Here is a 22,564-nt window from a genome sequence, read left to right on the forward strand (position 1 = left end):
GAGCTAAGATGGAGCTCAATGTAGAAGAATGTCACACAGAATTTTCATCTCTACAAAGTATCTTTGACATTGACACATTCATTTTTCTTTGCTTATTTTCTTTGCTTATTTGACTTTGCTTTCTTTGTTTATTTGACACTTTATTTTTAAAAATTTTAAATATATAAATTAAATAGAATCATTACAAATATAAAGTAGATAGAATAATGAATCTCCATGTACATATCACCCAAGTTTAAAATTGTTCAACATTCGAATGGTTATTTCAACCAGTTATTTTTTTCATCTATTCTAATACCCATTCTCCAACCCTCCATTTATTATTCTTTAACAAAATTTTCAAGGTAGAATTTATAATCATGAAAAATACAAATCTTAACCGTACAATATTGGCAAATGGATCTACTTATATAACTGTACTGTTACGGGCTAAATGGTGTCCCTCCATAATTCATATGCTGAATTCTTAACTCCCAATGTGACTATATTTGGAGACAGGGCCTATAAGGAGGTAATAATGGTTAAGTGAGGTCATAGTATGGGGCCTTAATCTGATAGGGCTCGTGTTCTTATCAGGAGAGAAAGAGATGCCAGAGATCTCTCTTTCTCTCTTTCTGTGCATGCACAAAGAAGACATCATGTCAGCATACGGTGTGATGGTAAGAGGCCTCAGATTGATACCTGCCAGGGCTGCACCTTGATCTTGGACTTTCCAACCTTCAAAACTGTGAGAAATAATCCACCCAGTATTTTGCTATTTTGTAAAGCAGCCTGAGCTGACTAACATATGCACAATAGCATGATAGGAAGCTTAGCAATCTACCCAGGAAATTCTCTCAGGTCTCTTTCCAGGCAATTTCTAAGCTCTTCTTCCCACCCTTGAGGCAGCCACTGTTCTTTTTTCCCCCCTTATATTAGTGTTGCCTATTTTAGAAATTCACATAAATGAAATAATTCAGTATGTTGTCTTTTTTCTTTCTTTCATTTAATATTCTGTCTGTAAGACTTACCTGTGCTTTGATTCCTTTTCATTGTTCCATAGTGTTCCATTGTGTGAGTGTAATTGATCTGTTCTCATGTTGTAGACATCTGAGTTGATTCCAGCTTTTGTGACTATAACTGCTATGAACATTCTTGTACAAGCCTTTTTGTGGACATGAGTTATGACTTCTCTTGGATAAATGCCTAGAAGTGAAATTGCTGGGTCAAAGACTACCTGTATGTTTCACCCATTCTAGTGAATGTGTAGTGGTATTTCATTGGAATTATAGCTTAAATTTCCCTGATGACTAATAATGTGGAACACTTTGTTAATGTGCTTATTGGTCATTTGTATATTTTTTTTCTGTGAAGTATCTGCTGTGCCTTTACTTATTTGGAATTGCTTATTAAGTTGTAATTCATTATATGTTCTGCATGCAGACATACAATTTGTGATATTTTCTATGTGTCTGTGGCTTGCCTATTCTTAAGAAGAGGAAGATATTAGAAGAGAAGATAGCATTTAGAAGAATACACAAGCCACAGACATGCAGAAAAATACATGCTATCTTTTGATGAGCACAAATTTTAAATTTTAATGAAGTCTAATTTATCAAATGTTTTTTTTTCTATGGTTATCACTTACTGCATTGCATTCTACCTAAGAAATCTTTGCCTACCTCATGTTATGAAAACATTCTTCTTGATTTCTTTGAAAGGCTTTAAGGTTTTAGTTTTTAAGTTTAGGCCTATGATCTATGTTAATATTAACACATTTGAAATCACATTGTGTATATAGCTTTGTAATATTCTCCCACCTCCAACACTATTTCAATCTTTTCACATGTCATTGAAGATACTTCATAAATAATATTAGGAGCTGTGTGACTTTCTATGCTATAGATATGCTGTAATTTATTTAATGATTCCTTTATTTTTGGACATCAGATTATTCTCTCTCTGCTGTTATACTTGTAATAAAAATCTGTTTTTGTATATGTATGTGTATTTCTTTTGGCTGCATTCCTAGAAGGGGAATTACTGGGCCAAACAGTATTGGAACATCTTTAGGTCTCTTAATCAATATTATTTCCCTAAATGCTTTCCAGAAGAGAATATGATCATTTAAATTCCCACCAGCAGCATATGAAAATGGCTATCTCATCATATTCTTTCATTGAGTACTATCCCTCTTTCAAATCTTTTCTCCTTTGACATGCTAAAGAAGGTATTTCTTGCAGTGTCAATTTGTATTTCTTTTATCATTAATGAGTTTAGACTTTTAAAATAGATTCATTAAATTTGTTTTCCTAATTTTTGAATACCCAGTTCATATACTATACTCACTTATCTATTATGTTTTCAATAGGGGTCCTATCTTTATTTCCATGAGTTCCAGAAATTTATATATTAAGTATATTAGCCACCTGTCTTATTTTATACTCATATTATTCTTAGTTTTTGCTTATGATTTTTGGTTATGATTTTTGATGATGTTAGTGGTCCCACTCAAAATTTTTGTCAGTACTATAAAGACATTTGGAAATATATCAAGAGTAAAATTTCAGAGACAGGAAAAGCTAGCAATAGTGAGCTAAGCCTAAAGCCTTTTACCAGGATGGTAGAGTCAGAATTTTCATCTTTGGCCTGCTCAGCAATTACTATGTGTTCAAGAACGGGTCCCATGTTTATCTTCTGCCTGTTTCCCCATGTATCAAATACAGATACATATTAAAATTTTATGAGACTCCTAGATGACATCAGTATAATTAAATGCAAAGTATGCCTAAAAGCTATTTTAGTATACATATTATGTGGAAAGTACAGAACCATTTTCTTTCTTTTTATATATTTGTAGGAGATAAGAATGTAATAAAAATGCATACATTATTATACTTTTATGGTAAAACTAAACTTATTATATTAAAAAAAACAATTCCCTGAAAGAAAAGATGTTATTATTGAAAACAGATGTAATTGTATTGGATGTAATGCCCTGGGAAAATTAAAGAAGAAAGACGCCTTAATTAATGAAAAGGATTCATTCTAAATATACCCTTTCTTTATCAGACACAGCTATGCTTTCTGAAACCTCACCCCTCTTGTTAGTTAATAGCAGAATTCACAAATGTTCTTTATGAATTTAAAGTGTTTTACTTATATCATGTTGCTTTCTTTGGATTATGAAATCATAGACTTCTTATAGACCTGGAAGATTTGAAGACCCTCTTGTCTAGTTTTATAGTTCTGAGAACTGAGGCCCAAGGAATTTCAATATTTTCTCAAAAACTAGTTATTTCCGGCGGGGTGCGGTGGCTCACACCTGTAATCCCAGCACTTCGGGTGGCTGAGGTGGGCGGATCACGAGGTCAAGCGATTGAGACCATCCTGGCCAACATGGTGAAACTCCGTCTCTACTAAAAATATAAAAATCAGCTGGGCATGGTGGTGCGTGCCTGTAGTCCCAGCTACTCCAGAGGCTGAGGCAGGAGAATTGCTTGAACTCGGGAGGTGGAGGTTGCAGTGAGCTGAGATCGCGCCACTGCACTCCAGTCTGGCGACAGAGCGAGACTCCGTCTCAAGATCAATCAATCAATCTAACTAACTAACTAACTAACTAACTAGTTAGTTCCGAAAAACGAATGCTAGGGCCCAAACCAGAACCTGAAATCTCTTGCTTTCTACTCTGGAGTTCTTCCACAGCTCCCACACTGAGTAAACGAGGTTAGTAAGTAAATTCAAAGCACAGCTACCTCAAAAATGAAAAACAGAACACTTCAAAATGTGTACTTTTTAGCATAAGGTCCATTATCCAAGAGCCTAATGCTTTCTTGTTCTACCAATGATTTGCTTGTGTTTCCAATATATAGGTAACAGGAGAGTAGTATCCAAACTCTAGCATGTGGAAAATTGTGTGTTCAAAAAGAGGTATAAATTATGGCTTTTAGAGAGTATATTTGTCATTTACCTATAGAGTGGCTTCTGCTTTGCAAGACTTTCTATCAGATGTCACAAGGAAAAACTTTTGGAGGTATTTTCTATTTGCTACTTAAGAAAAAATATATGTATACATCTGAAACCCTCTTTTAAATTTACTTCAAAGGAAAAAATATCTGCTGCAAAGACTCTTCAGATTATTTATGAAAAATGAATTGTCATTTCATTTTAGAACAAGCTAAACAAAGCCATAAAAAGCATTGCTCAGAACTGTCAGAGATGCATACAGCTTTTAAATCAGAAAGGCTGCTGTATTTTAAGCCAGTGCTTTATTATTCCACACTATGTAAGTAATTGAAATGATGAATGAAAAACACAACATTCTAGCATATATAGTGATAAACATGCTATCAACACTCTTGTTAACTACCGCAGAGCATGACAAATGAAACTGATCCACTGACCTTTGTGAAATAAACTACTATCTGTAGGCTGTGTGGAAAGCTTGTTATTATCTAAATTTATTTTCAGTTAGAGGGACTGTTTGGACAATGTATAGTTTCAGTAGCTATCAATAAAAAAGGACTCAATTAAATGCTATTAATTTAGTGACTTCCCCTGAAAACATGTTTCATCCATGCAAAAGTATCTCTATAGACATATTGGAAGATAGAGAGTCTAAAGCTTTTTGAGAATCTTTCTGAAAATTTATCAGAAAATGAGATATTGAGTGCAGAATTGTTGAAGAACAGTCACTATATTTAACTCTATTTGACTCAGTGAGCCCAGCTTAGCAAAGCTGCTTGCTTTTGTTTTTTGTTTTTTTGTTTTTGTTTTTGGTCACACACTCTTATGGAACATTAAAGTGTTCTAATCAAATTATCATAAACTACAGTACCAGTACTGGCAGTCATCTTTTCCATTTTCTTAAATTAAGTGTTTATCGTTTGTTCTTTGAAAACTTAGGCCAATAAATTGTTGCATAGATGACATAATGAATTGTGTAGGCTTTCCACTCTATGCCCATTTCGAAGGTGAATAAGCTCAGCTGTAGAGGGAGAGTATATTCAAGTTCCTTAGCAGGTTGAAAGGGTAAATGGCAGAAGGCACAACATCTAGAATTCATTTGCTGGCACCAAGTCCAGAGTTCTCTCTAGAACCCAATGCTAAGAATGAGTTTCATCTATAGAAGCACTGGACAAAAGTAAAACTTGGTGTTTTCATTTTGCCACATTTTTCTTAATGAAAATAGAAACAGATATGTTAATTAACTAAATTTACCAAACAGTTCTTTTTTGGGAGTTAATTCAGCAGGAAACCTATTATAGTTTCCCCTTTCTAGGTCAAGAAAAAAACATTCTAACAGCACTAGGGGATTTTGAAATACATATCATATCTCTCAAAAGAGAATTACACAATCAGAAAAATGATTGCTTAACCTGTGATTAAAGAAATGCAGACTGCATTATGACAGCCTAGTGCGTTGCCAGTCTAGCTTTGACGTTAACTTGACATGTGTCTCAGTCCAGGGAGTTGATCCCACCAAATTATTTTTTTGCCCTATGTTTTATGATGCTTACAGAAAAGAATGATGTTGGCTGCACCAAGAGCAGCATGAAGGGTCTTCATGGTGCAGAGCAGTAGAATGGAGTGGGGACACATACCTTCTACAGGGACAAAGATAGTTCCTGACGAATATCAAAATAAGGTGACCACTCTATGGTAATCACCTGGCAAATTCTGCCCCCAAATGGAACATTTTGTTAAATTAGAGAAGGCAACATTTCCTAACATGAGACTGTTTAAGAATTTAACTACAGGTCGAATGGGAAATAGAAACACAAACAGAATGACAGTGATCACCTAGGGTGGCAACTATCACCCAGTGTTCTGAAGATTATGTCTATTCAGATTGAACTTTAAATTTGCACTTGTAAACATTCAGCAACCAGGAATGGCTGTTCCATTGGAACCAACTCTAACCATTTCCAGAACATTAATCAAAGACCGCCAAGTCAACATTCATTCATAGCTAACTATTAACTGATATTTTCTACAGGATTATGTTTTGAGCTTTGAAATTATAATTATATAAGTGAGATAGACGGAAATCTTTATCGGGGATGGAAAGGATAATGTGTAAATCAGCAAGCTGCTTGTTCTGTAGTTATTTCCTTTTTTCAGTTCTTGGTATTTTAGGTTACCATGCATATGTGTGAATGGTAAAGCTGAACCCTCAACAACTCTGCTAAAATCATTTAGCTTGTTTACATATTAATTGTTCCATTTCAGACTAATGTTTTATTTAACCCAGGTTATTATCCTTAATGGACATAATTTTAACCCTTTTAAGCCTTAATATTTTATCAGAATTATAAAAAGGGTGATAAAATGGGAACAAAAATAGAATCTGATTCACAAAGTAGTAGTGGGTGGTAGGAGATAACATGCATGAAGCAAGTGTTCAGCACAGAGGTTGACATGCACTAAGCACTCAATAGTTCTATTAGTATTATTAATGATGTGTCAAAGCTATGAGGGTGAGTGTGTGTGCGTATGCATGTGTGTATGTGTTTTGCCTATATGAGCTTGTCTGTTTAGTTTTCAATAATTTAGGTGCTTTAAAACAAAACCTTTTGAAGTTTCTAAAAATGCCTAACAAGAGCAGATTTCACTATAACAAACAAACAAATAAGCAAACATTCCTTTAGAACTGAAGTAGTATGGATGTATATTATAAATATTTATTGTAGATTATTTAGAAATTATATATTAAACCTGAGAACTTTGATAGAAGAGGGTTTTGGTCTGAAACATATAAATAGAAGTGAATTAAAGCAAACAGAACCTATGATCCTTCACTTGTGCTATTGCTTATTAGTGGTTATTGTGGAAACTTTTAAATTAATTTCTTCTCTGGCAGAAAACACATATAAATATTACATTTCATTAAAAAATGTTTTCTAACAATGATTCTTGTCTATTATCACACTAATAAGGTCTTTAAAGTATCTTTTCTCTTTCATTTCTAACCTATAATGATAAAAACTACCATGAGAAATTTTTCGTATTGTCCTAGGTTTCAAAAAATTATACTCTACATATCTCAAAAATTTCCTGTCATTAAAATTGCACTTGTATTACAGGGGGAAAATTCTTATTTCATCAATGAGCCCTAAAAATGCTGGTTGGACAGTGCCCAAAGCCTTATGTCCTGATTGAATTATAACCAGGCACCTCACTCTGCTGCAGTCAACTCTTAGGGTGTTCACCAAACAATTTCTGGGCAAAGGAGCAATTCAGGACAAAATAAGCCATGTTTTAAATTTATTCCTAGTCATGTGTAAGAGGGACCAGAAGCAGGAAGGTGGAGTTCCCTGGCTGTCTTTTGGGCTTCTTTCTGTGCCATTCATTCATTTAATTTTCAACAATGCTTGGCCTGTTTGCTCTCTCCTGAGAGCTAGGGGTCCAGTGGTGAGCAAAATCAGATGCTAACCTTATACTCATGGAATTTAGAGAGTTTAGGAGGAATGTGAATAGTAATGAAAACAAATTATGAGTATCAGTGTAAAATTGCAACTGTAAGAAGAGCTGCACAGGAGAGATTACCGGTACCTGGCCAGAGACATCAGGAAAGGCTCTCCGGGGGAGATACTGTTTGACCTAAAGTCTAAAAGGATGAGATGGAATTCCTTAACAGAAAGACCTTTTAGCAGGATGGGATGTAGTGACAGCAAAGAACCAAAAGAAGGATGCAATGGCCAGAACAGATTGTTGAGGGGCAATGTGGTATGGGAAGAAGCTGGAGATGTAAGCAGTAGCCAGAGAATTCTGGCCTTCATACACCATGGTAAGGAGTTCCCTCTTTATCCCCAAAGACATGAGAGACCTTTAAAGGGCTTCGAGTAGTGGTATGACATGGTCAGATTTGCATTTTGGAAAGATGCCCACTCTGGCTGCAAGGTTGAAACAGATTGTAGGGAGCAATGGTGGTTGGGGAGAGATTAGTTAGGGAGTTACTTCTGAATCCACATGAACCGGGAGAGTGGCCTAAAGTAGCATTGTGGTGGAGGTGGAGAGGAATGGTTATATTTAAGAAGAGTTCCATTTGGAGAGTGGGGGAGAGGGGGCCAGGAGTGAGGCCTAGTTTTCTGGATATGAGACTGGAGAAATGGGGATACCATTTGTTGAGTTAGGAAGCAATGGAGGTGGAAGACTTGGTTTTCAGTAAATGATCATGAATTTTTGTTTCTAATACATTGAGTTTGTAGTTTCTTTGAGGCCCCTGAGAGGAGCTGTCAAGGAAGATTTCAGGTATTGGGGGTCTATTTAGGGATCCCCTGCACTCTGGGCCACCACCATGCCTGGCCTTTTGGGGGACATTTTCATTTCCCTCAGAAACTTTGGAATCTATGTTGGGTTTAGATTTTGGAGGTGAATCCTTTGGCACCAGCCTGTGCTAAATTTCCTCTTAGAAGTTCCACCAGCCCCTAAGAGTCCTGTTAGAACAGGACTCCTCACTCCTCTCCACACATAGCTGCCTTGAACTTTTACCCCATGTCTAGTATCTCCTTAAGTCTTCTTTGAGCAACAGGGTGTGATGACTCCTGGAAATTCTATCCTCAACGCTGGTCAATTTCTTTCCGTCTTATCTAGTCTGTCTGTACCATATTCACTAGCAGGCTGTTAGGTCTGGTTCTGTTTATCGATTTGCCTGTGGATCTGTGCTTTGTTGTTTGATGAGGGGCCTTTAATGGTAACCTCTTCTTCCAAGGGCGTTTTTAGTTTCCTGTTGCTTCTCAGCTGCCTCCAGCCTAGACTTCTCATTTCATTTTATTTCAGCTGGAGCTACTTATTAAATGTCATGATAACGTCCTGCTTATCAGTAGGCATTTCTGCAGTTCGCAGCTATGGGTAGACCCGAGAATATTGACAAGTGTTGAGCTTAGTCATATCACTAGGTTCTGTTGGATAGTTTGTCTCTTAGGTAACTACTTCAAAGCAAATTTCTAGAATCCTGTACTTTCAATTTTATAACAACAACAACAAAAATACTCGGCAAATACAGTAATAATGACAAATCATTTCCTCTCAAAAGAGCAAGATCATTTTCAGTATATAGATGTCTATTTTTTACCATTGACTGACTCTTTCATATACTTTTTAATTTATTTGACAGATATTTGTTAGGCCCATCTCATGGGTTGAATTAGAAGGAAGAATTCTTTCTATTTCCTTCTATGTCTTTCACTTAGAAATTGACCAAGGATATTCCTGCTGTCCAATTAATGCAGGGAAAAATTAATGGTTCAAATGCTGCTGGCAGCAATAAAGTTACATAATTTTTACCCAATTTTTCAAAAACTTAATCCTCAAAGAAAAAAGAAGAAAAGAAAGCCCTTATTCACTTGTTAGAAACACTTTGTTAATTTATTTCTCAATATCCCACTTCTGGTATATTAAAAATGCTGACTGGAATGTTTATAAACCTGTAAGTTTCATTCACAATTCTGTGTGAATCTACCTTGTCATAAGATTTTTATTTTTGTCTACCTTAAGTTTAGGCTGCACAGATAACTTGGCTCACTGAGTCATCTTTTAATTATAATAGATATGTCTATGATAGATAATTGAATTAAAACACCTTGAAGATATTTGCAAAAATAAAATGAGATATTTCTCGATGTTTTCCAATTATCACCCTCTGAATTTTACAAGAAAGAAGGAGTGTTATATTCAAAGTGGCTCATACCTGTAATCCTAGCAATTTGGGAGGCTGAGGTGGGTGGATTGCTTGAGCCCAGGAGTTTGAAACCAGCCTGGGCAACATAGTGAAACCTTGTCTCTACAAAAAATGCAAAAATTAACCGAGTATGGTGGCATGCGCCCTTAATCCCAGCTACTCAGGAGGCTGAGGTAGGAGGATCACGTGGGCCAGGGAGGTGGAGGTGGCAGTGACCAGGGATTGTGCCATTGCACTCCAACCTGGGCAACAGAACAAGACCCTGTCTCAAATATCAAACAAAGCAAACAAACAAAAAATAAACAACAACTCAACAACTCAAACTCAACAAATGGATATATGAAGAAACTAAGTCATAGAGCAGTGAAATTTCTATCAAAGATTATTCAATGGTTTGGCTACAGAAACGGATAAAGCCTTTAGTAGGGAAATGAAACAGTGCAAATGGATGCAGCTACCTACAGTCAACCTCCATGATCACCTCCCTGATGATTCTATAATTGTTTTTCCTCATTTTGAGTTTTTATCACACACTAAATCACAGTCCTTCTTCTATTGTTTACTTTTGTTTAAATATTGTTTATAATTGTTTAAAGTTATTTTTCGTCTATCCGTGGCTTTGGACATAGATTGTGGCTGCTGGGGAGCAAGGACTACAACTTTTGTTTATTTTTTATCTCAGTGTATGGGGTACAGAGATAAGCATGTGCTTAGGGGGCAGTGGATGTTTAGTTGGTTTATACGTCTGTGTTTTGTATTTTGTATTGTTTGGAGTGATAAGCTTCTGACATAACTGTTGATTTGATGGTCAGTAAAGAAACCCAAGACCAAAGAAGTCTCTTGTCTGAGTCTCTCATCCTGCCGTATCTGCAGGCAGGTACTATAGTAGGAAGAGAAGAAAAAGCATGTTTTAGGATACACTTTTGAAAAACTTAGGTGTCAGAACTTAACACTGGTGTTCCAACTTCAAATTCCATATGTTGTCTACCTGTTCCTTCAAAAACACAGGCTGGGCATTTGGGATATAGAGTCAAATTCCCAAATATCCTGGGAGTTTATATTATGTACAGAAATATTTTCTAACATTAAAATCAAGAAATGGGAAAACAACTAAAATGCTTTTACAGTGGTTTACAAATTTAAAAAGATAATTGAATATTGTAATATATCAGTAGTGAAAGTGATTAAAAAAAACAGTTCCAAATCCTGATTTTAAAATAAATCCTTGCCATTGTGGAAATACTCAATTTTTATTTCTTCACTCAAGTACTTCAGTTTATGTTCCAGTTTATGAGCAGCCAGTTGTTGAAATATTAGTGCCTAGTCAAGGTCAAACACCTCACAGAAGGAACATTATTCTAAAATGCAACACTTCTGTGCAACTGGAGTGTGTATTTCATGAGCAGGATCCATTTGATCGGATTCTCTCCTATTCACAAAACCCAGACTCATCTTGAAGTGATAGTAACAATGCTCTCGAACAAGTATGGAATCATCTATGATCCACTTCTTTAGATATTATCTCATTTGGCCCTTAGTTGGGTAGAAGAGTCATTATTCTTCTGCTCTTGGTTGGGTAGAAAAGTCATTATTACTAACATGCACATTTGAAACTGAGGATCTCAAAGCCATTGTCAAACTAGTTATTGTTCAAGGCACAAGTTGATAAGAGTATTGGGGTTCATTTAACCAAATGCTTATCATGTGTCAGAATGATCAACTAGCATTCGGTTTTTTATACATTAGATAATATATAAAAAGTTATATTTTATATATAAGATAAAGTATATGCATTAAGAACATGGGTTCTGGTTTCAAATCCCCATGTAATCTCTACTAATTCTATGACTCTGGGCAAGTATAAAAACGTTTAAACATGAAGAAAATAATATCACTTACTTTCTAGAAAATTTAATAAGTTAAGGGATATAAGGCTCTTAGCACATATTCAGCACTCAATAAATAAAGCTCTCAGTAGTTTAACCTAAACCACCCACACACACACCTCACACAAACAACAGCCCTTTGAGTAGAGCTATATTTTAACCTTCTTTCTTTATAATCACTCCTTGGCTAATCTCATCCAGTCTTATGAGTCTGAATACTGTTTCTTCATTGATAATTTCCAAATGTGTATCTCCAATCTGGACCTCTTCCCTGAACTTGTATATCTAACTGCCTACTTGACACCTTCTTCTGTATGACTAATAGGCATCTAAAATGTAACATGTCCAGAAATGAGTTCCTGATGTTCTCCCTCATCCAGCGGCTCCTGCAACCTTCCTGCTCCTAGGTCACGGCAACGCCACACTTCCAGTCACTCAGGCCAGAAACATTTTTGTTCTTGACATCTCTTTATACTGCCTACTTCTCTCTTACGCTCAACATTGGGTCTAGAGGTAAAATCTGTTGGTTCTACTTGCAAAATATGTATCACTGTGTAACATACTATACATCATACTGTTTTGTCTTATTTATTGTCTGCTCCCCATTAGAAGGTAAGCTTCATGAGAGGAAATCTTTCTTTATTTTTTTTTAACTTTTATTTTAAGTTCAGGGGTGTATATGCAGGTTAGTTACATAGGTAAACTGTGTCATAGGGATTTTTTGTACAGATTGTTTCATCACCCAAGTATTAAGCTTAGTATCTGTGAGTTATTTTTCCTGATCTTCTTCCTTCTCCCAACCTCCTCCCCTGATAGGCCCCAGTGTATATTGTTCTGCTCTATATGTCTGTGTGTTCTCACCATTTAGTTCCCATTTATAAATGAGAACATGTGGCATTTGGTTTTCTATTCCTGCCTTAGTTTGCTAAGAATAATAGCCTCTAGCTCCACCCATGTCCCTGCAAAGGACATGATCTTGTTCTTTTTATAGCTGCATAGTATTCCATGGTGTATATGCACCACATTTTCTTTATCCAGTCTGGCACTGATGGGCATTTAGGTTGATTCAATGTCTTTTCTGTTGGGAATAGTGCTGCAATGGACATACAGGTGCATGCGTCTTTATAATAGAATGATTTATATTCCTTTGGGTATACACCCAGTAATGGGATTGCTGGGTCAAATGGTATTTTTGTTTTTAGATCTTTGAGAAATCACCACATTGTCTTCCACAGGGGTTAAACTAATTTACACTCCCACCAACAGTGTACAAGTGTTCCTTTTTCTCCACAACCTCATCAGAATGTTGATTTTTGACTTTTTATTAATAGCCATTCTGATGGGTGTGAGATGGCATCTCATTGTGTTTTGTTTTTGTTTTTGTTTTTGTTTTCTGAGATGGAGTCTCGCTGTGTTGCCCAGGCTGTGCAGTGGCACTATCATGGCTCACTGCAACCTTCACCTCCCAGGTTCAAGTGATTCTCCTGCCTCAGCCTCCAGAGTAGCTGGGACTACAGAGAGTAGTCCAATTTTTGTATATTTAGTAGAGATGGGGTTTTGCCATGTTGGTCAGACTGGTCTTGAACTCCTGACTTCAGGTGATCTGCCCATCTTGGCCTCCCAAAGTGCTGGGATTCCAGGCATGAGCCACTGTGCCTGGCCTCATTGTGGTTTTGATTTGCATTTCTCTAATGATCAGTGATATTGAGCTTTTTTTCATATGATTATTGGCCACATGTATGTCTTCTTTTGAAAAGTGTCTGTTTATGTCCTTTCTCCACTTTTTAATGGGGTTGTTTATGGGTTTTTTTTCCTGTCAATTTGTTTAAGCTCCTTATAGATCCTGGATATTAGACCCTTGTCAAATCTATGGCTTGCAAAAATTTTCTTCCATTCTGTAGGTTGTCTGTTCACTTTGTTGTAGTTTCTTTTGCCGTGCAGAAACTCTTTAGTTTAATTATATCCCATTGTCAATTTTTGCTTTCCTTGCAATTGCTTTTGGTGTCTTCATCATTAAATCTTTGCCTATGGCTATGTCTTGAATAGTACTGCCTAAGTTGTCTTCCAGGGTTTTTGTAGTTTTGCATTTTATGTTTAAGTCTTTAATGTTTTGTATACGGTGTAAGGAGGGGGTCTGGTTTCAATCTTCTGCATATGGCTAGCCAGTTATCCCAGCACTATTTATTGAATAGGGAATCCTTTCCCCATTGCTTGTTTTTGTCAGGTTTGTCGAAGATTCAGATCATTGTAGGTGTGCAGTCTTATTTCTGGGTTCTGTATTCTATTCCATTGGTCTATGTGTCTATTTTTGTACCAATACCATGCTGCTTTGGTTACTGTAATCTTGTAGTATAGTTTGAAGTCCAGTAGCGTGATGCCTTCAGCTTTATTCTTTTTGCTCAGGATTGCCTTGGCTATTTGGACTTTTTGGTTTCCTATGCATTTTAAAATAGTTTTTTTTTTTCTAGTTCTGTGAAGAATATCAATGGTAGTTTAATAGCAATAGCATTGAATCTATAAATTGTTTGGGGCAGTATGACCATTTTCACAATATTGATTCTTTTTACCCATGAGCATGGAATGTTTTTTCATTTGTTTGTATCATCTCTCATTTTGTTCATCAGTGTTTTATAGTTCTCCTTTAAAAGATCTTTCACTTCTGTAGTTAGCTGTGCTCCTAGCTATTTTATTCTTTTTGTGACAATTTTGAATGGGAGTTCATTCCTGATTTGGTTCTCAGCCTGAGTGTTGTTGGTATATTAGGAATGCTAGTGAGTTTTGCACATTGATTTTGTATCTTGAGACTGCTGACATTGCTTATCAGCTTAGGAAATTTCTGGGCTGCAACTATGGGGTTTTCTAGAGGTAGGATCATGTCTTCTGCAAACAAGGATAGTTTGACATCCTCTCTTCCTGTATGTGTGGCCTTTGAGAGTAAATAATTTTTATAGGCTTTATATACTAATTCATAGTGCTTAAAACAGTCCCTCATACATAACAAGTGCTCAATAAATATATGTTGAATGAATGAATAAAAAATAACGTTATTTAGTAGATGAAGAAGCATAGACTCAGAGAGGCTGAATAACTTGCCCAAGTACAGGAGCAGGTAAGCAATGGCATCTATGTTTATGTGACTCCAAAGCCCACATTTATCAATACTCTACATTTTATACAGGTTAATTTCTGGATCTTGACCATAGCTTGGATGTGTCATCAAGTACACATTAATATAATGAGGTCTTAGAACATCCTCAAGAAATAAAGATTTCTTATAACAAAATCAGTCAATGTTCTAAAAATATATTTTTCAAGGGCAGGTGCTCACTGACCAGAGTGCAGAGAGGAATGGGAAGGTTGAGAGGGATGGGAAACGGACTTCTGATCTTGCCAGTGTGCCCAGATGCCTGAGAAGGAGGCATGCCTTACTCAGGCTGGGAAGGCACCCCTTCTCTTCTTCACACTCTTCCTATTTTCCTCTTTGCTTATGTCCATCTTGTCTTTTCATTTTCTCCCACCTCCCTTCTTATCCTTTCCTTCTCTCTTGAGCTTTGTCTCCATCCTCTTGCCCCAAGCTGCTCTCTTTTCTCTTTATTTTGTGAGAAGCTCCCTCCCCCCATATATGAACATCAGGGCTGACCAGTGTGGCTCATATAATACGTGAACCTTGGCCCTTGAATCCCTGAAATTTCACATGAGAAAATAATTTTAAATGAATGTTAAGCGACCTTAGGATAGGCAAAGATTTTATAAAGAGGTCATAAAAGCAAAGGTTGATAAGTAAGACTTCATTAAAATAAGAAATCCTGATCACCAAAAAACACTAAAGAAATTGAAAATGCATGCCACAGACTAGGAAAATATATTTGCCATACATGTATCTAACAAAAGATTTATGTCCAGAATATGTAAAATACCCTACAAACAATAATAAAGAAAACAACTCAATTAAAAATGAACAAATCTTGAACAGACACTTCACAAAAGAATATATGCAAAAGGCCAATAAGTACATGAAAATATTCTCAACATATTTTTTTTGTCAGGGAAATGTAATGAGATCCCACTATACATCCACCAGAATGACTAAAATTTAAAAGACCTTCAATACAAAGTATTGGCAAAGACACGGAGTAACGGAAACTGTCTTACATTGGTGGTAGGTGTATAAATTGATACAACCACTTGGGAAAGCTAAACTAATAAGTCTATCCTATGGCCCAACAATCCCATCCCTAGGTTGAAAAAAATGAGAACATACGTTCACTAAAGACATGTACAAGAATGTCCATAGTAGCTATATTTATAAGAGAAAAAATTGGAAATAATCCTTATATCTGTCAACAGAATGGATAAATAAATGTGGTATATCCACACAATATAACACCACACTGCAATAAGAATGAGCTATACCTATGTATAACAACACGAATGAATCTCATAGACATATGTTGATCAAGAGAAACCTGACACAACAGTGTGCACACATACTCTATAATCCATTATATGATGTCTGAAAAAGGCAAAAGCAATCAATGCAGACAGATGTCAGAATAGTGGCGACCTCTGCTGTCTGGAATGGGGCACAGAGGGACCTTCTTTGATAACTGAAAATGTTTTAAGTCTTAATCTGGGTGGTGTTACACCGGGGCATATGAGTATGAGAAATTGTCAATCTACATACTTTTTTTAAACATAATTTACTGTATATATGTTACACCTAAATTTAAAAATAACATATCTTTGGATGGTATTTACTATCCAAAGATTTATACATAGGTATTCAGGCTCTAGTCATAATAACCCCAAACTAGAAATTGCCCAAATGTGAGTCAGCAAGTGAATGGATAAGCAAACTATTGTCCATCTGTACAATGAACTATTACTTAGCAAGAAAAAGGACTAAACTGTTGAAAATGTGGCAGCATACATGAATCACAAAATCATTATGCTAAGTGAAAAAAGCCAGACACAAAAGATGACACACTATATGATTCCATTTACATGAAGTTAAGAAAATGTCAACTAATTTATAGTGACAGGAAGCAGACCAGTGACTGGTTGCCTGGGGTCCAAGAAGGAGGGAGAGGGGAACTGAAAAAAGGCTTGAGAGCATTGTGTGTCAGGGGGTGATAAAAATGCTCTGTGTTTTGATTGCTTCAGTGGTTTCCCAGGTGTATACATGTTAAAATGCGTTAAACTGTACCTTTTGAAGAGATGCAGTTTATTTTCCATGAATTGTATCTCAATAAAGCTGATGAAAATACATATCAAACTAAGAATACTCAAAGTCTTGGGCTTGACCAAAGAGGCCCAGAGAGCACTAGCTCAATAAACTTCAGTTTACTTCCTAAGACTCCACGCCCCAAATAAAATTCAAGTTTCCCTGAGAAGGATGTGTGTAAGGGAGAGGAATGGTCCCACCTGCTTTGTTTTGAAGAACGTGGGTTGGGAGTAGAGAGCAAAAATGGATGGTAGAGGAAGACATGTATCAGTCAGGGTCAGAAGACAGACACCACACCAGTCACTTCAACTACTGTGAACCGTGTAATTGAAAAAGCACAAAAGAGAACACGGAGGAGTCAGGGATGTAGCTACTGCAGAATGCAGCTACCCTCATGAAGGTTGGGGGAACAGAGGGGAAAGATTAGAATAATTAAATCTTAGAAACTCAGAGTCTGGTTTTGGGGCCCGAGACCCATGCCCCTGACGAGGAGGCCCAGGCTGGCTGGTGCTGGTGTCTCTGAAGGGGCAATGAGGCTAGTTTCTCAAGTATCAGAGAGACTGCAAACTGGATTTTGCTGCTGCTATAGAAAGAAGCTGCTAATGCTGGGATGAAGAGGCATTGCTGGGTGACACTAACAGGAAGAGGAGGCAAACAGGCAAAAGCACATCCCTTCTCCTTCCACCAGCCTTGCTGTATTCCTCCAGTGTCCCCACTGGTAGAGTCCAACAGCTGGGAAGCCAAAATGCAGCTTGCAGCATTCCAGGTCCAACATCATAAAACATAGTATAAAAAGGGGCAAGGGGCACTTTGGAGTTGAGATTGAGCCTTAGACTATTTTGGGTTTAACTCTTGGCTTTGCCTCTTACTCACTGTGGGACCTTGAACAAGTTATTCAACCTCCCTGGGCCTCAGATCTACAAGAGTAAAATGAAGGTAACATTCCCTTATAAGTTTATGTTAGTGAGCCTTCAATAAATGGACTCTACTATTTCATTTCTTTGTTTATGTAGCACCAGCTCCCCTCTTCCCCCAACAATGTTCTTTCCTAAATCCTTCCCAGCGCTTTGGCCCAAATTACCTCAACCTTGGGATGGCTCTTCTCTGAGGGGCTTGCCAGTTCCCTCATAAGGAGCCACCAATGGTTTGAGATTCTGAGAACTAGCATGTGGTGGAGTTAGATTGTGGTCTGTGGTGTATCACTTGGATTTCAATCCTGGGGAAGCAGTGAATTAAGCAGCTGGCCTATGATCCTTTTCTCTCCTTGTACCAGGAGGACAGTCCTGGGAGCAAAGACAGCAAATGGTTGAATGTAATCTTCTTATAAACATGCTCATAATTGACCTTCTGGAAAATAAACTAATGAGATTTGCTAGGAGGAGAGTCTATTTTAGCAGGAATGACCCTGGATTAGAATTGCTTATGGAAAACTAAAGTAGAATCTATGGATTTATAAGGCCTGGCTTCCTGGACAATTTTGTTTAAATCTTTTAATTATCTGGGCATAAAACGGAGATGATTTATAACACCAAATCTCCCTACTGTATCAAGCAATCTACCAAACTCTTTAGAGACCCCGTCATTGCTTTGGACCAGAGAATGCATGTCTGTCCCAGGGAGGATGACCTGGGAACCATACTCCATGTGCTGGGTCTCTCCCTGCTTCACCAGGGACTCTTGATTAGTCAATGTTCTCCAGGGAAACCGAACCCACGAGGAGACTTACATACAGATTTATTTTAAGAATTGGCTCATGCCATTATGGAGGCGGGCAATGACAAGTCCCAAGATCTGCAGTCAACAAGCTAGAAATGCAGGAGGGCCAATGGGGTAGTTCCAGTCGAAATGCTAGCAGGCTTGAGACCCAGAAAGAGGCAATGTTTCAGAGTTTGAAGACAAGAAAGATCTGATGTCCCAGTTCAAGGCAGTCAGGCCAGAAGAATTCCTTCTTATTCAGAGAAGGGTCGGCTTATGTTCTAGTCAGGCTTTCCACTGACTGGAGGAGGCCCAGCCACATTAGGGAGAGCAATCTGCTTTATTTAGTCTCCTGATTCAAATGTTAACCTCATCCAGAAACACCCTCACATACACCCCTAGAATAATGGTTGACCAAATGTCTGGGCACCCTGTGGCTCAGTCAAGTTGACTCATAAAATTAACCTTCACAGCCTCTTAATTACTATGTCCTTAAAATTATTAGTAAATCTTGATACTGAGTGACAGAGAAACCCAAACTAACTCCGAGTTTTTAACATAGCCAGCCATGCTTTTTCAGTGAACAAAGTATTCTTGAGCCCAAATTAAAAGGAGCTCTAGAGGCGCTTTACAGTGTGTATCAGACACATTGGAGGGTTTTTTTTGTTTGTTTGTTTGTTTTGAGATGGAGTCTCGCTGTGTTGCCCAGGCTAGAGTGCAGTAGCGTGATCTCGGCTCACTGCAAGCTCCGCCTCCTGGGTTCACACCATTTTCCTGCCTCAGCTTCCCGAGTAGCTGGGACTACAGGCACCTGCCACCACGCCCAGCTAATTTTTTGTATTTTTAGTAAAGACAGGGTTTCACCGTGTTAGCCAGGATGGTCTCGATCTTCTGACCTTGTGATCTGCCCGCCTTGGCCTCCCAAAGTGGAGTTTTAATTCACTAAATAATATCTATATTTCTGGAGTCTAAATCATATGTTTCTCTGGCTATTGTAAGTTTTCCTTCTCTAAAAGAATAGGAGTAAAGTGAACACTTAACTTTCTTTTAAAAATAAGGGTTCTGGTCCCAGCTTTGCCACAAATGGACTGTGTGACCTTGAGTACAACCTTCAACCTCTCTGAACCTCAATATCTTCATCTGCACAATGGCAGCAGTGGGGTGGCAGGTGTGATTATAATGCCTGAGTTGCCGTGAAAATCAAATGAGAGATGTAGGAAAATGCCGAATAAATTGTACAAAAGTACAAATTATATTTCTGTCAGAGGTGTCATCCTTTCTGTCTACAGCTATACATTCAAATAGAATGTCCCCATGATTTAAAAAACAACTTTCCATATTGTCCAGTGCTTTTACTAACAATGCCTAAACATGTAGTAAAAGTATGAATTCTCTCACTTACACTGATACTTACAGATCTCCAATTCATGTTTTCTAAAGCATATTTTTATTGAGGTTTGTTCCTCAAAAGTGAAATGTACAAGTCTTAAGTAAACAGTTCAATCACTTTTGACAAATGCGTATACCTGTGCAACCCATACCTCTATCAAGATATTGAAGATCTCTGTCACCCGAGAAAGTTCCCTGTGCCCTTCTAGACCATCACTCGTTTCAGAAATAACCATTGATCTGGTCACTTTTGCTTTGTATTAGTTTGGTCTGTTCTAGAACTTTGTATTCTCTTGTGTTTGGCTTCTTTCATTCAGCATGTTTTGGAAATTTAATCATATTGTTGTGGATATAAGTAACATTAGAATTTTTTTTTTTTTTTTTGAGACGGAGGCTCGCTCTGTCGCCCAGGCTGGAGTGCAGTGGTGCGATCTCGGCTCACTGCAAGCTCCGCCTCCCGGGTTCACGCCATTCTCCTGCCTCAGCCTCCCAATGTGCCAGCACGCCCAGCTATTTATTTATTTTTTTTTGTATTTTTAGTAGAGACGGGGTTTCACCATGTTAGCCAGGGTGGTCTCGATCTCCTGACCTCGGAATCCGCCCGTCTCGGCCTCCCAAAGTGCTGGGATTACAGGCGTGAGCCACTGCGCCCGGCCTAGAATTTTTTTAAAAAAAGATTCCATTATATGAATATGCCATAATTTCTTTATCCATACTACTGTTCATGGCCATTTGTATTATTTCTAGTTTTTAACTATCAAGAAAAAAACTTAAGAACAGTCTTATACAAGTGATTGTAAAAGCTTCTGTTTTCCTTTGTTCTGGAAGAATACATAGGACTGGAATTGCAGGGTCATAGTGTAGATGATGTACGTTTAACTTTTACGGAAACTGCCAGTTTCCCAAAGTGTATGAGGGATTCCATATCCTTGCCAACGCTTGGTGTTGTCAGATAGTTTTCAATGTAGCCATGGGTGTGTTCATGGTATCACTGATTTTTTTTTTTTTTTTTTAACATTTTCATGGATTCTTAATCTGGTATCCATAGAACACTCTTGGGGTATGTTTGTGAAATTATACGCAAAATTTTTTTTTTTTTTTTTTTAACATTTTCATGGATTCTTAATCTGGTATCCATAGAACACTCTTGGGGTATGTTTGTGAAATTATACGCAAAACTTTACAGTTGCTTACATTATGTGTGTGTGTGGACAGAGTCTATAATTTTCAGCTTCTTAATGCAGCCCCTTCATCTCTTCAAGTGTTTACATTTATACAAAGGGCAGTCTCTAAATGTATGTTTCTGGTCAGTCCGATAGCATAGGCCATAATAAAATATCAGGAATCAACTATTTATGCTCTCACTTCTTATAGATTTTATTTTACTGTAAAATGCAGTTAAGTAACACAAATTCTCACTAACTCTTGATGTCTAAAAATACTATTTGGCCCAGATTTCTAGAATGTCCTCATGCATCCACAGCCCTTTCTATTATGAAAATCATCTCCTCTGGCCCTGTGTTATTAGAAAAGGAAATTTACATTTCTGATTTGATTAAAGAAAAATCAGCCATGCTAACTTTCACAGTGAATGTCTTTTGGCCTACCTGACGCTTAGGCAAATAAAACAGGTAGGTGTAATTGCTGCAGACATTTGGCATGCCCTATAAGGCCCAATTTATGATTGTGATTAGCCTCATCATTGTAGACTTTGAGAAATTTGCTTCCTAGATTGTTGTTTATTTTCATGTGCATAATTTAGCAAAGGTTTTCAGAGCATCATTTTTATGTGTGTGAACTTAAAAACTAGTGAGCTTCAGAAAGGATAAAGTTTCCTTTTGCAAACCCTCACATTCACTGATAAAATTCACAATGAATGAATCAAGGATTAAAGAAAGAATTGAAAAATGTTTGCTCCTTCTGTGGATGTCCTGTTTATGCCCAATTCATCATGTGCCATTAACTGACAATGGTCATTTCCCATATAATAATTTTAAAAAGAGCTAGCTTCTAGCATTCATCTTGGTAAATGTCTTTTTAAAATATATATTTTTTATTTTTTATTTTTGTGGGTACATAGTAGGTATATATATTTATGGGGTACATGAGGTTTTTTGGTATAGACATGCAATGTGTAATAATCACATCATGAAAAATTACGTATCTGTTCCTTCAAGCATTTATCCTTTGTGCTACAAACAATCTAATTATACTCCTTTAGTTATTTTAAAAGATGCAATTAAAATATTATTGACTGTAGTCCCCCTGTTGTGTCTCACTTATTTGTGGGATCTAAAACCAAAACAATTGAACTCATGGAGACAGAGAATAGAAGGGTGGTTACCAGAGGCTGGGAAGGGTAGTGGGGGGCGGGAGAGAGGTGGGAGTGATTAATGAGTAAGAAAAAAAAAATGCCAGGCACAGTGGCTCCCGCCTGGGAGGCCAAGGTGGGTGGTTCGCTTGAGCTCAGGAGTTCAAGACCAACATGGGTGACTCAGCGAAACCTCATCTCTTCTAAAAATACAAAAATTAGCCAGGAGTGGTGACACATGCCTGTAATCCCAGCTACTTGGGAGGTTGAGGCACGAGAATCGCTTGAACCTGGGAAGTAGAGGTTACAGTGAGTTGAAATCACGCCACTGCACTCCAGCCTGGGTGACAGAGTGAGACTCTGTCTTAAAAAAAAAAAAAAAAAAAAAAAAAAAAAAA

This window comes from Mandrillus leucophaeus, unplaced genomic scaffold, assembly GCF_000951045.1.
Source record: "Mandrillus leucophaeus isolate KB7577 unplaced genomic scaffold, Mleu.le_1.0 Scaffold186, whole genome shotgun sequence".
In the NCBI taxonomy this organism is placed as follows: Eukaryota; Metazoa; Chordata; class Mammalia; order Primates; family Cercopithecidae; genus Mandrillus; species Mandrillus leucophaeus.